Source organism: Bufo bufo, chromosome 4, assembly GCF_905171765.1.
Source record: "Bufo bufo chromosome 4, aBufBuf1.1, whole genome shotgun sequence".
Classification (NCBI taxonomy): Eukaryota; Metazoa; Chordata; class Amphibia; order Anura; family Bufonidae; genus Bufo; species Bufo bufo.
The window spans coordinates 11,718,105-11,736,596 of NC_053392.1; the positions used below are offsets into that span (position 1 = coordinate 11,718,105).

At 43.2% G+C, this 18,492-nt stretch overlaps 1 protein-coding gene across 1 annotated transcript in view; it reads left to right on the plus strand.

Moving 5' to 3' along the window:
• The window catches only part of LOC120998306 (oocyte zinc finger protein XlCOF7.1-like), a 1,981,422-nt gene that overhangs the window by 785,633 nt on the left and 1,177,297 nt on the right, over positions 1-18,492 (plus strand). The gene's annotated exons all lie outside the window — the stretch shown is intronic.

Below are 18,492 nucleotides of genomic sequence, written 5' to 3' on the forward strand. Positions count from 1 at the left end.
TGTGGTATCTCTAACAGATACCAGGCGGGGAGTGTGCTGTCTGTCCACAGCCAGATTATGTTAATCTACATTGCTGAATTCTGCTCCCCCTAGTGGACACCTTTAAGACTGCTTTGTTCTTTTCTGTTCTGTCCTGAGGTCATGTGACACTGCAGGAAGTAGACTCTCTGTGATCAGGAAGCAGGTTGTTCTTTATTCCAGCAGTCATATTTCCTAGATTCACACTGTACTGTTGCATCCACATGCATCTATCCTTCATCCACGCCATCCAAGCATCGTTGGTATGTCAAACCTTATCATTTACTTATATCTGCAGTGTAGGATGCATATTTTGTTGTATACATGCATTATGTTAGAGCTTTATAGTTAGGTATTAGCTAATCTATGTTAGTAGATTCCTGTCACATGCTCCTAGATCTGTGTAGTTGCCATGATGCTATAGTTCTCTCATCTGCAGACGCATTTTATGTCAGATGCTCCATAGTGTATTCTTATGCATCACTGTTCTTTGATGTATGCGTTATTGTATTAATCCACACTCCTGCATTGCATGTATGGTCTGATACTATGCTTTGTCTGTATTCACAGTTCTACCACTTCTTTTGATCATACACATTAAACAAGTTACCGGAACTTTAACAGTGTGGTGATTGAAGGGCGAGTAAACTACCTGTCGAATTATTCTTCACAATAAGGGGAACAGGACAACATGCCTTGGCCTCAAAATGGTCCCTACGCTGCTGTATTTAATGTCTGCATACCGGATGACTTTCGTGAATTCCCTGCCACCAACTAGGGTTCAAGCCGCAATGTTTTAGTCACCTTTCTGCCTTGAAAACATACATTTTTCCGGCCGCTGCTACAACAGCGGCTGCAACAATAACATTATTTTTCAGGCATGTGTACATGCCTAATTTTTCGGGCCTCTGGTGCTGCACTGTGGCTGCAAAAACAAAACAAAAAAAAAAGGCACATACAAGTGTCAATTCCCCTTCGTGATCGTTACCTTGTTGTGGTGAAGGGGCTTGCATATCACAATGAAGCGATCATCACCTCTATGAGTGTGTTGGCAATGTTGCCACACTCCAGATGATAAGGCCGTTGCTTCATTATGATCAGACCAAAAGCGATCGGCTGGATAATTTTTCATAGAAAAAACATAAATTTTTTTTATATTTTTTTTTTAAGTTGTATGGGTAGGTTTTTAATACATAAAATAAAAAAATCATAATAAAGTCTCTTAATAGTTTATTAGAAATAATGCAGACAATTAAAAAAATCCCCATCAATTCCAATACAAAGCAAGTACAGAGCTCAGAACTAAATTATTTCCGGATGTCGTAATGGTTCGTTAATTCGACAATGGTTAATCAATTCGACACACGTCCCCGGATAGGGGACGTAACAGGGATTAAACTGATAGGAATAGTACTAGTTAAGACACCACTCATATAGGGTGTCACAGCACATTGCTCCGTGCACGCGCAGTGCCCCAACATGGGACTGAGTAAGAGGACCGACCAAGCTGCTTTTTCCATCTCCCGGTTCCTAAAATCAATTCATTTTGGTGTATCAGAGTTTGGTCTGTCACTGTGAAGGCAGTCGAAGGTACCGACCAAAATTTTTTTTTTTTCACAAAAGGCAATCCCACCCTGATATGGGACGTAACAGGGATTAAACTGAGAATAGTACTACAGAAAATACCACTCATATCCGGTGGGGCAGTAAATTGCACGGTGCAGACGAAGTGACCGTGGCGTGGATTCAAACAAAGGGGAGGGAGCCAGCATTTTTTTTAACCATCTCCCCATTCGAAAAACCTATTTAATAATTTTACCCCAGATTGGGGACGTAACAGGGATTAAACTGATGAGAATAGTACTACAGAAAATACCACTCATACCCGGTGGGGCAGTAAATTGCACGGCACAGACACAGTGACCGTGGATTCAAACAAAGGGGAGGGAGCCAGCGTTTTTTTAACCATCTCCCCCTTCGAAAAATCAATTCAATTCACCTTTCGGGGACCCTTGGTGTTGTACGTGGCTGGGTGGAAGAACAAACCTTCAATGACATCAACGGGACATGGCTAGCTTGGTATCCAACCTTGAACAAATGGGGTGTTTGCGGTTGGGCAAATGGACTGTTTGCGGTTATTTGCGGTGCATTAAAAGGGGAGTTTGGTCTGTCAATGTCTGTGAAGCGGGCGTTACCCTTACACTACCTGATCGATATAACATCATACCTGATCGTATACACATACACTGGATGTTTTAAACCACGTTGTTCAAAAAAAAATTTATGCCCTTTATGGATTAAAATCCAACTCTGCGTCAACTACATAATTTTCCATGGGAGTTTTGCCATGGATCCCCCTCCGGGATGCCACAGTCCAGGTGTTAGTCCCCTTGAAACAACTTTTCCATCACTACTGTGGCTAGAAAGAGTCCCTGTGGGTTTTAAAATTCGTCTGCCTATTGAAGTCTATGGCGGTTCGCCCGTTCGCGAACATTTGCAGAAATTCGCGTTCGGCGTTCGTGAACGGAAAATTTTAATGTTCGCGACATCACTAGTGCTATATAGCACCCGATGACACGTTTTCGGCTCAGTGTTAGTCAGGGAGAGCTGTGCTGAGGAAGAGAAAGATACTGTAGGGAGTGAATTTTTTTTTTTCCAGTAGAAAAACTAGTCCTTTTAAGGACTATTGTTGTGTGTGGCAACAGCAATATATATTTTTTAGCACAACTTGCACTAAATTGCTAAAACTTTACAGACTCAAAAGGCCTTTTAAGGACTATTGTGTGTGGTAGCAATATCTATTTTTAGCGCATCCTGCGCTAAATAGTGTGCAATAATTTGGCCGCTGCAGACAGCGAAATTATCTGCGCTACATCTCCTGTGTAACGTGTGCGCATCCCAAAAATATCTGTGACATCCATTGTACTTTTTCCGTAGCCTGTGTCCGCTGCGGACAGTGACATTACCTGGTGTACATCACCTGTGTAACGTTTCCACATCCAAAATACCTGTGACATTCCCTGTAATTTTATATTATCTGCTGCTGACATCAGCAACATTATCTGTGGTATTTCTCCTGTGTAACGTGTGCGCATCCCAAAAATATCAGTGACATCCAGTGTACTTTTTCCGTAGACTGTGTCCGCTGCGGACAGTGACATTACCTGGGGTACATCTCCTCTGTAACGTTTTCACATCCAAAATACCTGTGACATTTCCTGTAATTTCATATTAGCCGCTGCTGACATCAGCGACATTATCTGCGGTATTTCTCCTGTGTAACGTTTCCACATCCCAAATACCTTTCAAGCCTATATAACATTTAATATGAAGAAGGCGAGCAGTAAGGGACAGGGAAGTGGCCGTGATGCTGATGGTGCAACCAGAGGCATTGGCCCTGGGCGCATTGAAACTGTGCCAGCTGCCAGAGCACAAGAAAAACAATCATCCACGATACCTAGCTTCATGTCCCAGTTTGCAGGGCGGCGCAGGACAATGCTCTCGAAGTCAGACCATTGCAACCAGGTGGTCGGTTGGATTGCAGCAGATAATGCTTCCAGTCGGTTAAGCACCACCCTGTCTTCCACCAAGTCCAGTCTCAGTAGCCAAGAGTCTGGTCAACACAATTGACACCTTGATCCTCCTTCCTCCCACCATGGAAAGTCTTGGCAAACAAGTGATCCCACACTCGGATATTCCGATGGAGCTCTTTTCAGCGCCATTCCTTTATTTGGGCCTCTCGACAAGCCCGCTTGAAGAGGGACATGAGATCTTGTGCTCTAATTCCCAAACTCTTGAGCATCCACAGTCACAAGAAGATGACGGTGGGGAACGGCAATTAGTGTTTAACGAGGTGGATGATAATGATGATGAGACACAGTTCCCAATAAGTCAACGGCAATTAGTGTCTCAAGAGGTTGATGATGTGAATGAGACACAGTTGTCAATAACTGAGGTTGTTGTTAGGTCAACAAGTGAGGAGGATGAGCAGAGTGAGGAAGTGGAAGAGGAGGTGGTGGATGATGAAGTCACTGACGCAACCTGGGAAGGTGGCAAGCCGAGCGAGGACAGCAGTACAGAGGAGGAGGGATCCGCAGCACCACAACAGGCTGTAAGAGGCAAAAAAAAAAAAAGTGCGGACGACAAAAGAATTGTAATTTGCAACCTGTGCCATACAAAAATGAGCAGGGGAGTGAACACTAGAAACCTCACCACAACCAGCATGATCCGCCACATGGCATCAAAGCACCGTAATAGTTGGGCCGAACGCCTGGGTTCACAATCTGTGTCTGCGGGTCACACCACTGCCTCCTCTTCCCCTGTGTTACGTGCTGGCCAATCCCCTGTCGAAGGCGCAGGCCCGGATGCATCCCGCCCTGCACCTGGACCTTCGCAAGCACCATCAGCGACCACATCCACTTCAGTGTCGCAGCGCAGCGTACAAATATCCTTACCCCAGGCATTTGAACGAAAGCGCAAATACCCAGCCACCCACCCACAGGCCATAGCACTAGATGCGCAACTTTCCAAATTACTAGCCATGGAAATGTTGCCATTTAGGCTTGTGGACACTGAAGCCTTCAGCAGCCTGATGTCGGCTGTCCCTCATTACGCAGTGTCCAGCCGCCACTATTTTTCACGGTGTGCCGTGCCCACTGTGTCCGTAACATCAACCGTGTCTTGACCAACGCAGTTACTGGGAAGGTCCACTTAACCACTGACACATGTACAAATGCTTGTGGCCAGGGATGCTACATTTCCCTGACGGCACACTGGGTGAACGTTGTGGAGGCAGGGAGCGAGTCTTACCCTGGGATGGCACAGGTGCTACCAACGCCAAGGATTGCGGGCCCTAATTCCATCAGGGTTTCCACCACCACCTACATTAGTGGCTCCAACCCCCACTTCTCCTCCTCCACTTCCACCTCAGAATTATCCTCCTGCAGCACCAGTCAGCCATCAGTCAGTAGCTGGAAGCAGTGTAGCACTGCAGTGGGGAAGCGTCAACAGGCCGTGCTTAAGCTGATCTGCTTAGGTGACAAACAGCACACCGCCGCAGAGCTGTGGCAGGGGATAAGAGACCAGACTGAGTTGTGGCTCTCGCCACTCAACCTAGAACCAGGCATGGTTGTGTTGCATATAACATTTTAGAGGGTCAGCTCACCTGCAGGCCCTCGCATATAATGTTTTAGAGGCTCAGCTCATCTACAATCTTTTAGAGGGTCAGCTCACCTGCAGGCCCTCGCATGTAATGTTTTAGAGGGGAAGCTTACCTGCATGCGCTCGCATGTAATGTTTTAGAGGCTCAGCTCATCTAAAATCTTTTAGAGGGTCAGCTCACCTGCAGGCCCTCGCATATAATGTTTTAGAGGCTCAGCTCATCTACAATCTTTTAGAGGGTCAGCTCACCTGCAGGCCCTCGCATGTAATGTTTTAGAGGGGAAGCTTACCTGCATGCGCTCGCATGTAATGTTTTAGAGGCTCAGCTCATCTAAAATCTTTTAGAGGGTCAGCTCACCTGCAGGCCCTCGCATATGTTTTAGAAGGTCGGCTCACCAGCAGGCCCTCTCCTACGATCTACGATCAGCTCACCTGCAGGCCCTCGCATGTAATGTTTTAGAGGGGAAGCTAACCTGCATGCCCTCGCATGTAATGTTTTAGAGGCTCAGCTCATCTACAATCTTTTAGAGGGTCAGCTAACCTGCAGGCCCTCACCTACGATTTTAGAGGGTCAGCTCACCTACAGGCCCATGCATATAATGTTTTAGAGGGGCAGCTCACCTGCAGGCCCTTGCATGTAATGTTTTAGAGGGTCAGCTCACCATCAGGCCCTCAACCATAATGTTTTACAGGGTCAACTCACCAGCAGGCCCTCACCCATAATTTTTTTAATGGTCAGCTCAGCAGCAGGCACTTGCCCATAATTTTTTTGATGCTCAGATCAGCAGCAGGCACTCGCCCCTAATGTTTTAGAGAGTCAGCTCAGCAGCAGGCCCTCGCCCGTAATGTTTTAGAGGGTCACCAGCAGGCCCTTGCTCCTAATGTTTGTGAGGGTCACCAGCAGGCCATCAAACATAATTTTTCAAGGGTGTATGATGCCCTCCTTTATGTGTAATAAAGGGTGTATTGTAGTGCCGGTTCTTTGTAATTTTTGACTGCCCTTTCACTTAGTGCATAGGCTTTATGAGTGTAGGAGTTCCACTACCTGAACAATTGTACCACAATGTGAACGAGGCCCTCCATTATGTGATATACAGGCTGTATCGGAGTGCCTCTTCCTTGTAATTTTTGGCAGCACTTGCACTTTATATACAAGCAAATATACAGTGTCACAGGTAACCACCCATAAAACTAAAGGTTTAATATCTATCTAAAATAGCTATAAACCCTCCAACACAAACCACATAACAATTAAATAAGAAAACAAGATGGAAGATATCATTAGGTTGATACTTAGCTTTGGGGCTATGAATGGCAGAGATTATAGCTACGGGCTCTCTCCCTATAGCCGACCCTCTCGCTATTTGTGCCCTGCCTATAAACGGAATAGCCGTCCCGATAGGGGCGATCCCGTATCAGGAACCTCCTGAATGCCCTTGGATGGCCCTGAGTCGGGATGTCCCTGGTAGCTATTGTATGCTAACCTACTAGTTAATCGTTATTGTAATAGCTAACGACTAAAGGTACAAAAAAATTAAAAACAAATATACCATAAAAAGTTATGAAAGTTTAGAGACAGATCCTGAGATGATTAGTCTATCTCCTGCTTGTACTTGTAGATACATACTATTAGTTGTCAGATAGCACATAATCCCATATTCTAGTTAAACAGAATGTTTGACATCACCCAGAGTTGGTGGTATCAATATCCCTTTATCTCATAGATATTATGATGCCATCTAGGTTGATGACCCCATTGACCCGACGCGTTTCACCCTTACTGTACTCGGGTTCATCAGGGGACCAGATTGCATCTTCGTATCTAAATGACATTTCAATTGGTAGTTATGACCATATTGTCTACTTGGGTATCACGGATGAGGGCGTTATACCCGATATCTCCATGTAGTAGCAGCCACCTGTAATATGATGTAATATAAATAAAACACTATTTTGCTTTTAGGTGCCATAAATTAGCATACAACAGTTTTTTAGGAATTGAATACCTGGTTATGGTTGGCTTTATGAGTTGTAACATGCAGAAAGATGTGTCTGTATTGCCGTGTGTAGTACTGACTAATTGCCGGGGTCCAGTAATCAGAAGGACATAATAGCACTTCAGTGGGGTCTCCTCCGACCTTTTAGATGGTAAATCTACGGGGCCCAGTCCATATATGATAACTCTGAACCAGTGACACTGCCGTCTATATCAGGATCAGAACAATAGGTTAAGATGTATTGTCTCTTATTTCCCAAAGAGTCATCCCAGTCAGTAAAATCACTAATGCACGGGCAGAGGCTTCGGTCCATAATACATTAGCAATGATATTGTTTCTGGGCCAGTTTACCAGGGTCACATGATCAGAGCTTGGTCATGTGATGTATCACATGACCACAGTGTTTCAAAGGGCACCCGAAATATAATACCTGCACTGAGCTCCAGCATTGTATTTCTAGCATTTGAAAGACCAGCTTAACCATAATTCGGTAAAAACCATCTCATTGGAATAAAGATGGATGTGTTTATCTTATGGGTGGCATCATTTTATTTTAATATTTAATTATATCAGTCACATCTACCAAAATATTATAGTAGTATATAGTGTGTAATATAGAGACTTATCGTTATAACATCTACTGTGAGAGGATCAAAACAGGGTTTTCCAATACACTATGGAGAGCCATCGGGGTCACCATAGACCTCCTATGTTATTTGGATATTCCATATTTATATCAAGGGATGTAGGACCCCTGCATATGATAATGGATCTGGACTATAGAAAGCACGCAAAATCGATTCCATCATTAATACCTTGTGGAACCGTAGTTTTGAGGGTGAAGATCCACCTGGACTCTTTTTGTCTCAGGATCTTGTCTAGATCCCCCCCCTCGTATTGATGGTTTCGATCATAGAGAAATGTATTGATTTGACAATTCCCTCATGGTACAGTAAAACATGTCTGGCTAGGGGTTTATCTCGTCTATTTCGTATATCCCCCTATATGTTCTAAAATCCGTTTTTTGAATGTCCTGCAAGTTTTTCCTACGTATTTTAAATCACAGTCACGTTGTGCCAAATAGACTAATCCTGCCGTGTTACAATTGGCAAAGCTCCGTGCTGAATACATTTTATTTCCTGAGCTGTCCGTGAATGTGCTACCCATGCTGATAAAAGGACATGCCTTACACTTCCCACATCTGAACGTACCCAAGCTCCTGTTCTGGAGCCATGTATTTTTATGTTGAGACTCGAGATGACTGTGGACCAGTGTGTCCCCAATACTTCGACCTCGCCTCTACGTAATCGCTGGGCTATCAGGTAGACATTTATCTAGATCCGGATCTGTTTTCAGTAATGACCAATATCGGTTCATAACATCTCGTACTTGTTTGGCCTCAGTATTGTATGTCCCAATCACTCTAATTAGTTCTTATGATGTATCTCTTCTTTTTGACTGGAAAAGTGACGACCGATCCACTGATTGTGCATGGGCCCAAGCCTCATAGAGGCAAGAGTCCGGGCATCCTCTGTTTTTAAACCGATTGAACAGTTTCGGTGCCTCCGCAGCAAAATCCTCTTGTTCAGAGCAATTCCTGCGAATTCTCAGGAACTGTCCCTTCGGTGGTTTTGAGGGAATCATCTTGCCCACGTTCAATTTGAATATCTAAAAAAAGTAATCGGATCATGTTGGAGCTCAGACGTGAAGTAAAGGCCTATATGGTTACAGTTGAGATCACTCATAATGAGAATGCTCGGACTGGGAGAAAACGTCTGTATGTGGGTAAGTAACTGTCTCAATGATAGAAAACAGAGGGTGGTTATTAACGGTACACACTCAGATTGGGTCACTGTCACTAGTGGGGTACCTCAGGGATCAGTACTGGAGGGGTCACTGTCACTAGTGGGGTACCTCAGGGATCAGTACTGGAGGGGTCACTGTCACTAGTGGGGTACCTCAGGGGTCAGTACTGGAGGCGTGACTGTCACTAGTGGGGTACCTCAGGGATCAGTACTGGAGGGGTCACTGTCACTAGTGGGGTACCTCAGGGGTCAGTATTGGGCCCTATTCTCTTCAATATATTTATTAATAATCTTGTAGAAGGCTTGCATAGTAAAGTATAGATTTTTGCAGATGACACTAAACTGTGTAAAGTAATTTACACTGAAGAGGACAGTATACTGTATATATACTACAGAGGACAGTATACTGTATATATACTACAGAGGACAGTGCACTGTATATATACTACAGAGGACAGTATACTGTATATACACTACAGAGGACAGTATACTGTATATACACTACAGAGGACAGTATACTGTATATATACACTACAGAGGACAGTATACTGTATATACACTACAGAGGACAGTATACTGTATATATACACTACAGAGGACAGTATACTGTATATATACTACAGAGGACAGTATACTGTATATATACTACAGAGGACAGTATACTGTATATATACACTACAGAGGACAGTATACTGTATATATACTACAGAGGACAGTATACTGTATATATACTACAGAGGACAGTATACTGTATATACACACTACAGAGGACAGTATACTGTATATATACTACAGAGGACAGTATACTGTATACACACACTACAGAGGACAGTATACTGTATACACACACTACAGAGGACATACATTATATATACACACTACAGAGGACAGTATACTGTATATATACTACAGAGGACAGTATACTGTATATACACTACAGAGGACAGTATACTGTATATATACTACAGAGGACAGTATACTGTATATATACTACAGAGGACAGTATACTGTGTATATATACTACAGAGGACAGTATACTGTATATATACTACAGAGGACAGTATACTGTATATATACTACAGAGGACAGTATACTGTATATATACACTACAGAGGACAATATACTGTATATATATACTACAGAGGACAATATACTGTATATACACTACAGAGGACAGTATACTGTATATACACTACAGAGGACAGTATACTGTATATATACTACAGAGGACAGTACACTGTATATATACTAGAGGACAGTATACTGTATATATACTACAGAGGACAGTATACTGTATATATATACTACAGAGGACAGTATACTGTATATATACTACAGAGGACAGTATACTGTATATATACACTACAGAGGACAGTATACTGTATATATACTACAGAGGACAGTATACTGTATATATACTACAGAGGACAGTATACTGTGTATATACACTACAGAGGACAGTATACTGTATATATACTACAGAGGACAGTATACTGTATATATACTACAGAGGACAGTATACTGTATATATACTACAGAGGACAATATACTGTGTATATACTACAGAGGACAGTATACTGTATATATACTACAGAGGACAGTATACTGTATATATACACTACAGAGGACAGTATACTGTATATACACTACAGAGGACAGTATACTGTATATATATATACTACAGAGGACAGTATACTGTATATATACACTACAGAGGACAGTATACTGTATATACACTACAGAGGACAGTATACTGTATATATATATACTACAGAGGACAGTGTACTGTATATATACTACAGAGGACAGTGTACTGTATATATACTACAGAGGACAGTATATACTGTATATATACTACAGAGGACAGTATACTACTACAGAGGACAGTATACTGTATATATACTACAGAGGACAGTATACTGTATATATACTACAGAGGACAGTGTACTGTATATATACTACAGAGGACAGTATATACTGTATATATACTACAGAGGACAGTATACTACTACAGAGGACAGTATACTGTATATATACACTACAGAGGACAGTATACTGTATATATACTACAGAGGACAGTATACTGTATATATACTACAGAGGACAGTATACTGTATATACACTACAGAGGACAGTATACTGTATATACTACAGAGGACAGTATACTGTATATACACTACAGAGGACAGTATACTGTATATATACTACAGAGGACAGTATACTGTATCTACACTACAGAGGACAGTATACTGTATATATACTACAGAGGACAGTATACTACTACAGAGGGATCTGGATAGACTGGAGGCTTGGGCAGATAAGTGGCAGATGAGGTTTAACACTGACAAATGTAAAGTTATGCACATGGGAAAGAATAATGCAAGTCACCCGTACATACTAAATGGTAAAACACTCGGTAACACTGACATGGAAAAGGATCTAGGAATTTTAATAAACAGCAAACTAAGCTGCAAAAACCAGTGTCAGGCAGCTGCTGCCAAGGCCAACAAGATAATGGGTTGCATCAGAAGGGGCATAGATGCCCGTGATGAGAACATAGTCCTACCACTTTACAAATCACTAGTCAGACCACACATGGAGTACTGTGTACAGTTCTGGGCTCCTGTGAACAAGGCAGACATAGCAGAGCTGGAGAGGGTCCAGAGGAGGGCAACTGAAGTAATAACTGGAATGGGGCAACTACAGGACCCTGAAAGATTATCAAAATTAGGGTTATTCACTTTAGAAAAAAGACGACTGAGGGGAGATCTAATTACTATGTATAAATATATCAGGGGTCAGTACAGAGATCTCTCCCATCATCTATTTATCCCCAGGACTGTGACGAGGGGACATCCTCTGCGTCTGGAGGAAAGAAGGTTTGTACACAAACATAGAAGAGGATTCTTTACGGTAAGAGCAGTGAGACTATGGAACTCTCTGCCTGAGGAGGTGGTGATGGTGAGCACAATAAAGGAATTCAAGAGGGGTCTGGATGTATTTCTGGAGTGTAATAATATTACAGGCTATAGCTACTAGAGAGGGGTCGTTGATCCAGGGAGTTATTCTGATGCCTGATTGGAGTCGGGAAGGAATTTTTATTCCCCTAAAGTGAGGAAAATTGGCTTCTACCTCACAGGGTTTTTTTGCCTTCCTCTGGATCAACTTGCAGGATAACAGGCCGAACTGGATGGACAAATGTCTTTTTTCGGCCTTATGTACTATGTAGATTGAACTCTGCCTCCGTGCCTGCCCATAGTAACAGAATGGAGATGAGTCGGCCAGCACACGCTAAGATGCACGCCGCGCGGTATAGGACCGGTTCCACGTGTAGTTGAATGGAAAATCCCAGCAGACGTGACTTGAAGTCACGTCTGCATAGTAACAGAATGTCATCAAAAAACCTGGAACAAAGCACAATGTGCTTCGTCCAGCGATACATTGACTCTGCGAAAACCACAGTGTCCTCCCACCAGCCCAGGAGCAAATTTGCATATGTCGGTGCACAGGGGCTACCCATCGCGGTGCCCCTGAGCTGGAGGTAAAAGTGGCCCTCAAACACAAAATAGTTATGTGTTAATACAAAGTTCAATAGTTGAATGACAAAATGGTTGTGCTCTCCCTCTACCAGTCCAGCCTCTTTTTTAGGCCAGATGCCTGCAAATACCTATGGACTCAGAGAGAGACTGCAGGTACCAAAAAAGTCATAGAACATACTAATGATAAATTGACGGTACTGAATCTTGCAGGAATTCCGCTGTCCAAGACAGAAGTGGCTATCCTAGAAAAAGGCTTGTCCTATGTACCCACTACCAGTTTCAATCTCTTTGAATGGGTTAAGGACCTTCATCTGTTCACGAGAAAACTTAGATGGCGGAAAATCTTTACATCTTCAGACCAGAAAAGATGTCAGGAACTAGGACTGGAAATAAATGATCTGCAAGGAGTAGACACTCCTTAAATGAGGAGGACCACCCAAAGGGACAAGGTCCTTTTACATCACTTAGGAACAAAAGTACCAAAATGCCCCCGAGGTCCCTAAATGAGGCAAATATAGATTTATTTTTAAAATCAGTGGTCAGGGACCTAGAAAAAAATCCAACCGAAAACTACTGACAAAAATTATTCTAGGACAGAAATGGAGGCCCTTAAGTCATTAATTGAGAATAAGGATGTTGTAATCAAACCCGCGGACAAGGGGGGGCAACATCACTATTCTTACACGCCATCAATATAGAGAAATGTGTGTTTCCGTTACAAGAGGAACGACATTATGAGCGTCTAAGAATGGACCCTACAGATATGTACTCAGCTGAACTCATTTTAATCCTCCAAACGGCCCTTGAACAAAAACTCATTGATAGGAAGGAATTTGAATATCTTAGACCTAGAGCCCCAAAGGTAGCTACCTTTTATGCGCTCCTGAAAATACACAAAGGTCTATGTCGCCTCAAAGGGCGCCCGATAGTGTCTGGGATCGATTCCCTCACACAGAACACAGGGACTTATATTGATCAGATCCTTCGCTCCTTCGTTACAGCCTTACCGTTATATCTGAGGGATACGACTGACCTTCTTCAACGCCTAGAGGGAATTACCATAGAATCAAACACGTGGCTAGCCTCCATTGACGTAGATGCATTATTGTCACGGTGGACAGGATACAAGATACACAGAATACCACCAAACAAGTGTCTAGGCAAGAAGCTGGGGATAAAGGTCACCTCCTGACAAATCCCTACCAGCTCTACCTAGACTTCTATGCCCACGTTCAGACCCTGAAGGTGGGAATAAACGTGTCCCCGTGCCTAGGCTGAAGATTCCCTAAAATCCCTAAGATGGTGAAAGGGGGAAAGAGACAGCCTGCTCCCTCAGGACCTGGAGGGGGCAGGCGTCTCTCTAACAGCCTAGACAGACAACCACAAGAAAAACAAAACCAACTTATCTTGTTACTGAGCAGGAACAGCAAATCCTTCCTTCCTTCCTCTGAGCAAGACAGAAGCTATAACCCGCACAGGACACTGGGAGTGGGCGTAATTTAAACTCAAACCAGCGACCCCAACCAGTGCACCTGAAGGGAGGCGGATAGAAAACAAAAACAAAAGGCTACACAGGTGCTGCTAACCTGGCAGACCTCCGCACATAACCTGAGCAGGGCATGACAATTATACACATCAATACCTCATAACAAAAGGTCTGGCAGCTGTTAAATACTTTTTAGATACAAGGTCCAAAGAGTTGTCTGAGCACAACCATTTTGTCATTCAACTATTGAACTTTGTATTAACACATTTTGTGTTGTATAAACTATTTTGTGTTTGAGGACCACTTTTACCACCAGCTCAGGGCCACCGCGATGGGTAGCCCCTGTGCACCGACATATGCAAATTTGCTCCTGGGCTGGTGGGAGGACACTGTGGTTTTTGCAGAGTCAATGTATCGCTGGACGAAGCACATTGTGCTTTGGTCCAGATTTATTGATGACATTCTGTTGCTATGGGCAGGCACGGAGGCAGAGTGATCTCAACTGTAACCATATAGGCCTTTACTTCACGTCTGAGCTCCAACATGATCCGATTACTTTTTTAGATATTTAAATTGAACGTGGGCAAAATGATTCCCTCAAAACCACCGAAGGGACAGTTCCTGAGAATTCGCAGGAATTGCTCTGAACAAGAGGATTTTGCTGCGGAGGCACCGAAACTGTTCAATCGGTTTAAAAACAGAGGATGCCCGGACTCTTGCCTCTATGAGGCTTGGGCCCATGCACAATCAGTGGATCGGTCGTCACTTTTCCAGTCAAAAAGAAGAGATACATCATAAGAACTAATTAGAGTGATTGGGACATACAATACTGAGGCCAAACAAGTACGAGATGTTATGAACCGATATTGGTCATTACTGAAAACAGATCCGGATCTAGATAAATGTCTACCTGATAGCCCAGCGATTACGTAGAGGCGAGGTCGAAGTATTGGGGACACACTGGTCTACAGTCATCTCGAGTCTCAACATAAAAATACATGGCTCCAGAACAGGAGCTTGGGTACGTTCAGATGTGGGAAGTGTAAGGCATGTCCTTTTATCAGCATGGGTAGCACATTCACGGACAGCTCAGGAAATAAAATGTATTCAGCACGGAGCTTTGCCAATTGTAACACGGCAGGATTAGTCTATTTGGCACAACGTGACTGTGATTTAAAATACGTAGGAAAAACTTGCAGGACATTCAAAAAACGGATTTTAGAACATATAGGGGGATATACGAAATAGACGAGATAAACCCCTAGCCAGACATGTTTTTCTGTACCATGAGGGAATTGTCAAATCAATACATTTCTCTATGATCGAAACCATCAATACGAGGGGGGGGATCTAGACAAGATCCTGAGACAAAAAGAGTCCAGGTGGATCTTCACCCTCAAAACTACGGTTCCACAAGGTATTAATGATGGAATCGATTTTGCGTGCTTTCTATAGTCCAGATCCATTATCATATGCAGGGGTCCTACATCCCTTGATATAAATATGGAATATCCAAATAACATAGGAGGTCTATGGTGACCCCGATGGCTCTCCATAGTGTATTGGAAAACCCTGTTTTGATCCTCTCACAGTAGATGTTATAACGATAAGTCTCTATATTACACACTATATACTACTATAATATTTTGGTAGATGTGACTGATATAATTAAATATTAAAATAAAATGATGCCACCCATAAGATAAACACATCTATCTTTATTCCAATGAGATGGTTTTTACCGAATTATGGTTAAGCTGGTCTTTCAAATGCTAGAAATACAATGCTGGAGCTCAGTGCAGGGATCAAGGACATCACATGACCAAGCTCTGATCATGTGACCCTGTGACATCATCAGCATGTGATACATCACATGACCAAGCTCTGATCATGTGACCCTGTGACATCATCAGCATGTGATACATCACATGACCAAGCTCATGTGACCCTGTGACGCTATTTCAAAGCACCCGACATGACTGACCGACGCTCTGTAATGTTGCAGACGCCGGGTGGCCATCGGACGCCGCACGCTGACAGAAAACACCGCTTTAAATGGTAAACTGGCCCAGAAACAATATCATTGCTAATGTATTATGGACCGAAGCCTCTGCCCGTGCATTAGTGATTTTACTGACTGGGATGACTCTTTGGGAAATAAGAGACAATACATCTTAACCTATTGTTCTGATCCTGATATAGACGGCAGTGTCACTGGTTCAGAGTTATCATATATGGACTGGGCCCCGTAGATTTACCATCTAAAAGGTCGGAGGAGACCCCACTGAAGTGCTATTATGTCCTTCTGATTACTGGACCCCGGCAATTAGTCAGTACTACACACGGCAATACAGACACATCTTTCTGCATGTTACAACTCATAAAGCCAACCATAACCAGGTATTCGAATCCTAAAAAACTGTCGGATGCTAATTTATGGCACCTAAAAGCAAAATAGTGTTTCATTTATATTACATCATATTACAGGTGGCTGCTACTACATGGAGATATCGGGTAGAAAGCCCTCATCCGTGATACGCAAGTAGACAATATGGTCATAACTACCAATTGAAATGTCATTTAGATACGAAGATGCAATCTGGTCCCCTGATGAACCCGAGTACAGTAAGGGTGAAACGTGTCGGGTCAATGGTGTCATCAACCTAGATGGCATCATAATATCTATGAGATAAAGGGATATTGATACCACCAACTCTGGGTGATGTCAAACATTCTGTTTAACTAGAATATGGGATTATGTGCTATCTGACAACTAATAGTATGTATCTACAAGTACAAGCAGGAGATAGACTAATCATCTCAGGATCTGTCTCTAAACTTTCATAACTTTTTATGGTATATTATATATATATATTTTTGTACCTTTAGTCGTTAGCTATTACAATAATGATTAACTAGTAGGTGAGCATACAATAGCTACCAGGGACATCCCGACTCAGGGCCATCCAAGGGCATTCAGGAGGTTCCTGATACGGGATCGCCCCTATCGGGACGGCTATTCCGTTTATAGGCAGGGCACAAATAGCGAGAGGGTCGGCTATAGGGAGAGAGCCCATAGTTATAATCTCTGCCATTCCTAGCCCCAAAGCTAAGTATAAACCCAATGATATCTTCCATCTTGTTTTCTTATTTTATTGTTATGGGGTTTGTGTTGGAGGGTTTATAGCTATTTTAGATCGATATTAAACCTTTAGTTTTATGGGTGGTTACCTGTGACATTATTAATTGGAATGTGCCACCCCAAACACATAAGACCTGCAGACGGGTTATTGTCTGAACTGTGAAACAAGTAAACAATTTTTCCTCTAAAATCGATTTTATCTTCGGTTTTGTGCGTATTATTGTCAGTCTGTAAAAGTGGCGTACTATTCGGACAACATCGTTCCCAGCAGCGACCTGGGAGTCCAAGATGCATCCAGACACCCTCCCCATGCTGTTCCCCAACCATTTCGGTGGTGTTCCATCAATTTCTGACTTTTTCCTATGAAGCAGACACCCTCCCCTCTTCAGAGCAGGGGGTGCCTGGTTTAATGCACAGGTTCTCCCATTGACTTCCATTATGCTTTGGTGCTCAGTGAAGCACGTGAGCATCCCGAGGTGTTTGACCCAAGCACTATGGTGCTCGATCAACACTATTTATTATGGATGAATGATAAAGTCCAGGCTTCTGCTCTACACTGATCACTTCTGCCTTACAGCTCCTTCAAGCCATCTCCACCCTTCCTCAACCTCTATTCATTCTAAGTTCTCTCTGTCCACATCTACTCCCCTTCCAACTTCTAAGTGGTTGTCATCTACCTTCCACCAGGCACTGCTACTGCCTTTTTCGACCATTTCAATATCTGGCTCCTACACTTCCTCTCAGCCGGCCTCCTCACCATCATTATGGGGGATTTTTACATCCCTATTGACACATACCACTCAGCTGCCTCCAAACTCCTATCTCTTACTTCCTTCTTTGGCCCCACACAGTGGTCCTCCACTGCAACCCACAGAGATGGACACACATAAGACCTTGTTTTCATCTGCCTCTGCTCCCATCTAATTTTTCAAACTCTGACCACAATCGTCTTACATTCTCAATTACTCTCTCTTCAACTGCCCCTCCAGTCCATAAACTAGCACACCCTTGTAGAAACCTCAAACCATTGTCCACCACATCTTCCCTTCTTGATGCTGACACAGCCGCTGCTTTCTCCAACACCACAATTACTTCAGCTTTTAAGTCAGTTGTCCCTCTCTCACACAGCAGAACCCAGAAGATCAATCGACAACCCTGGCACACTCACCAGACAAAAAACCGAGACAAGCAGAACAACGCTGGAAGAAAACCCGTCTGCAAGGAGGACTTTACCTCATACAAACAAGCTGTCCTCAACTTCAGGTCTGCACTCGCCTGTTCTAAACAGGACTACTTCACTAATCTTATATCATCTCTTTCCTGCAACCTCAAACAATTGTTTGAT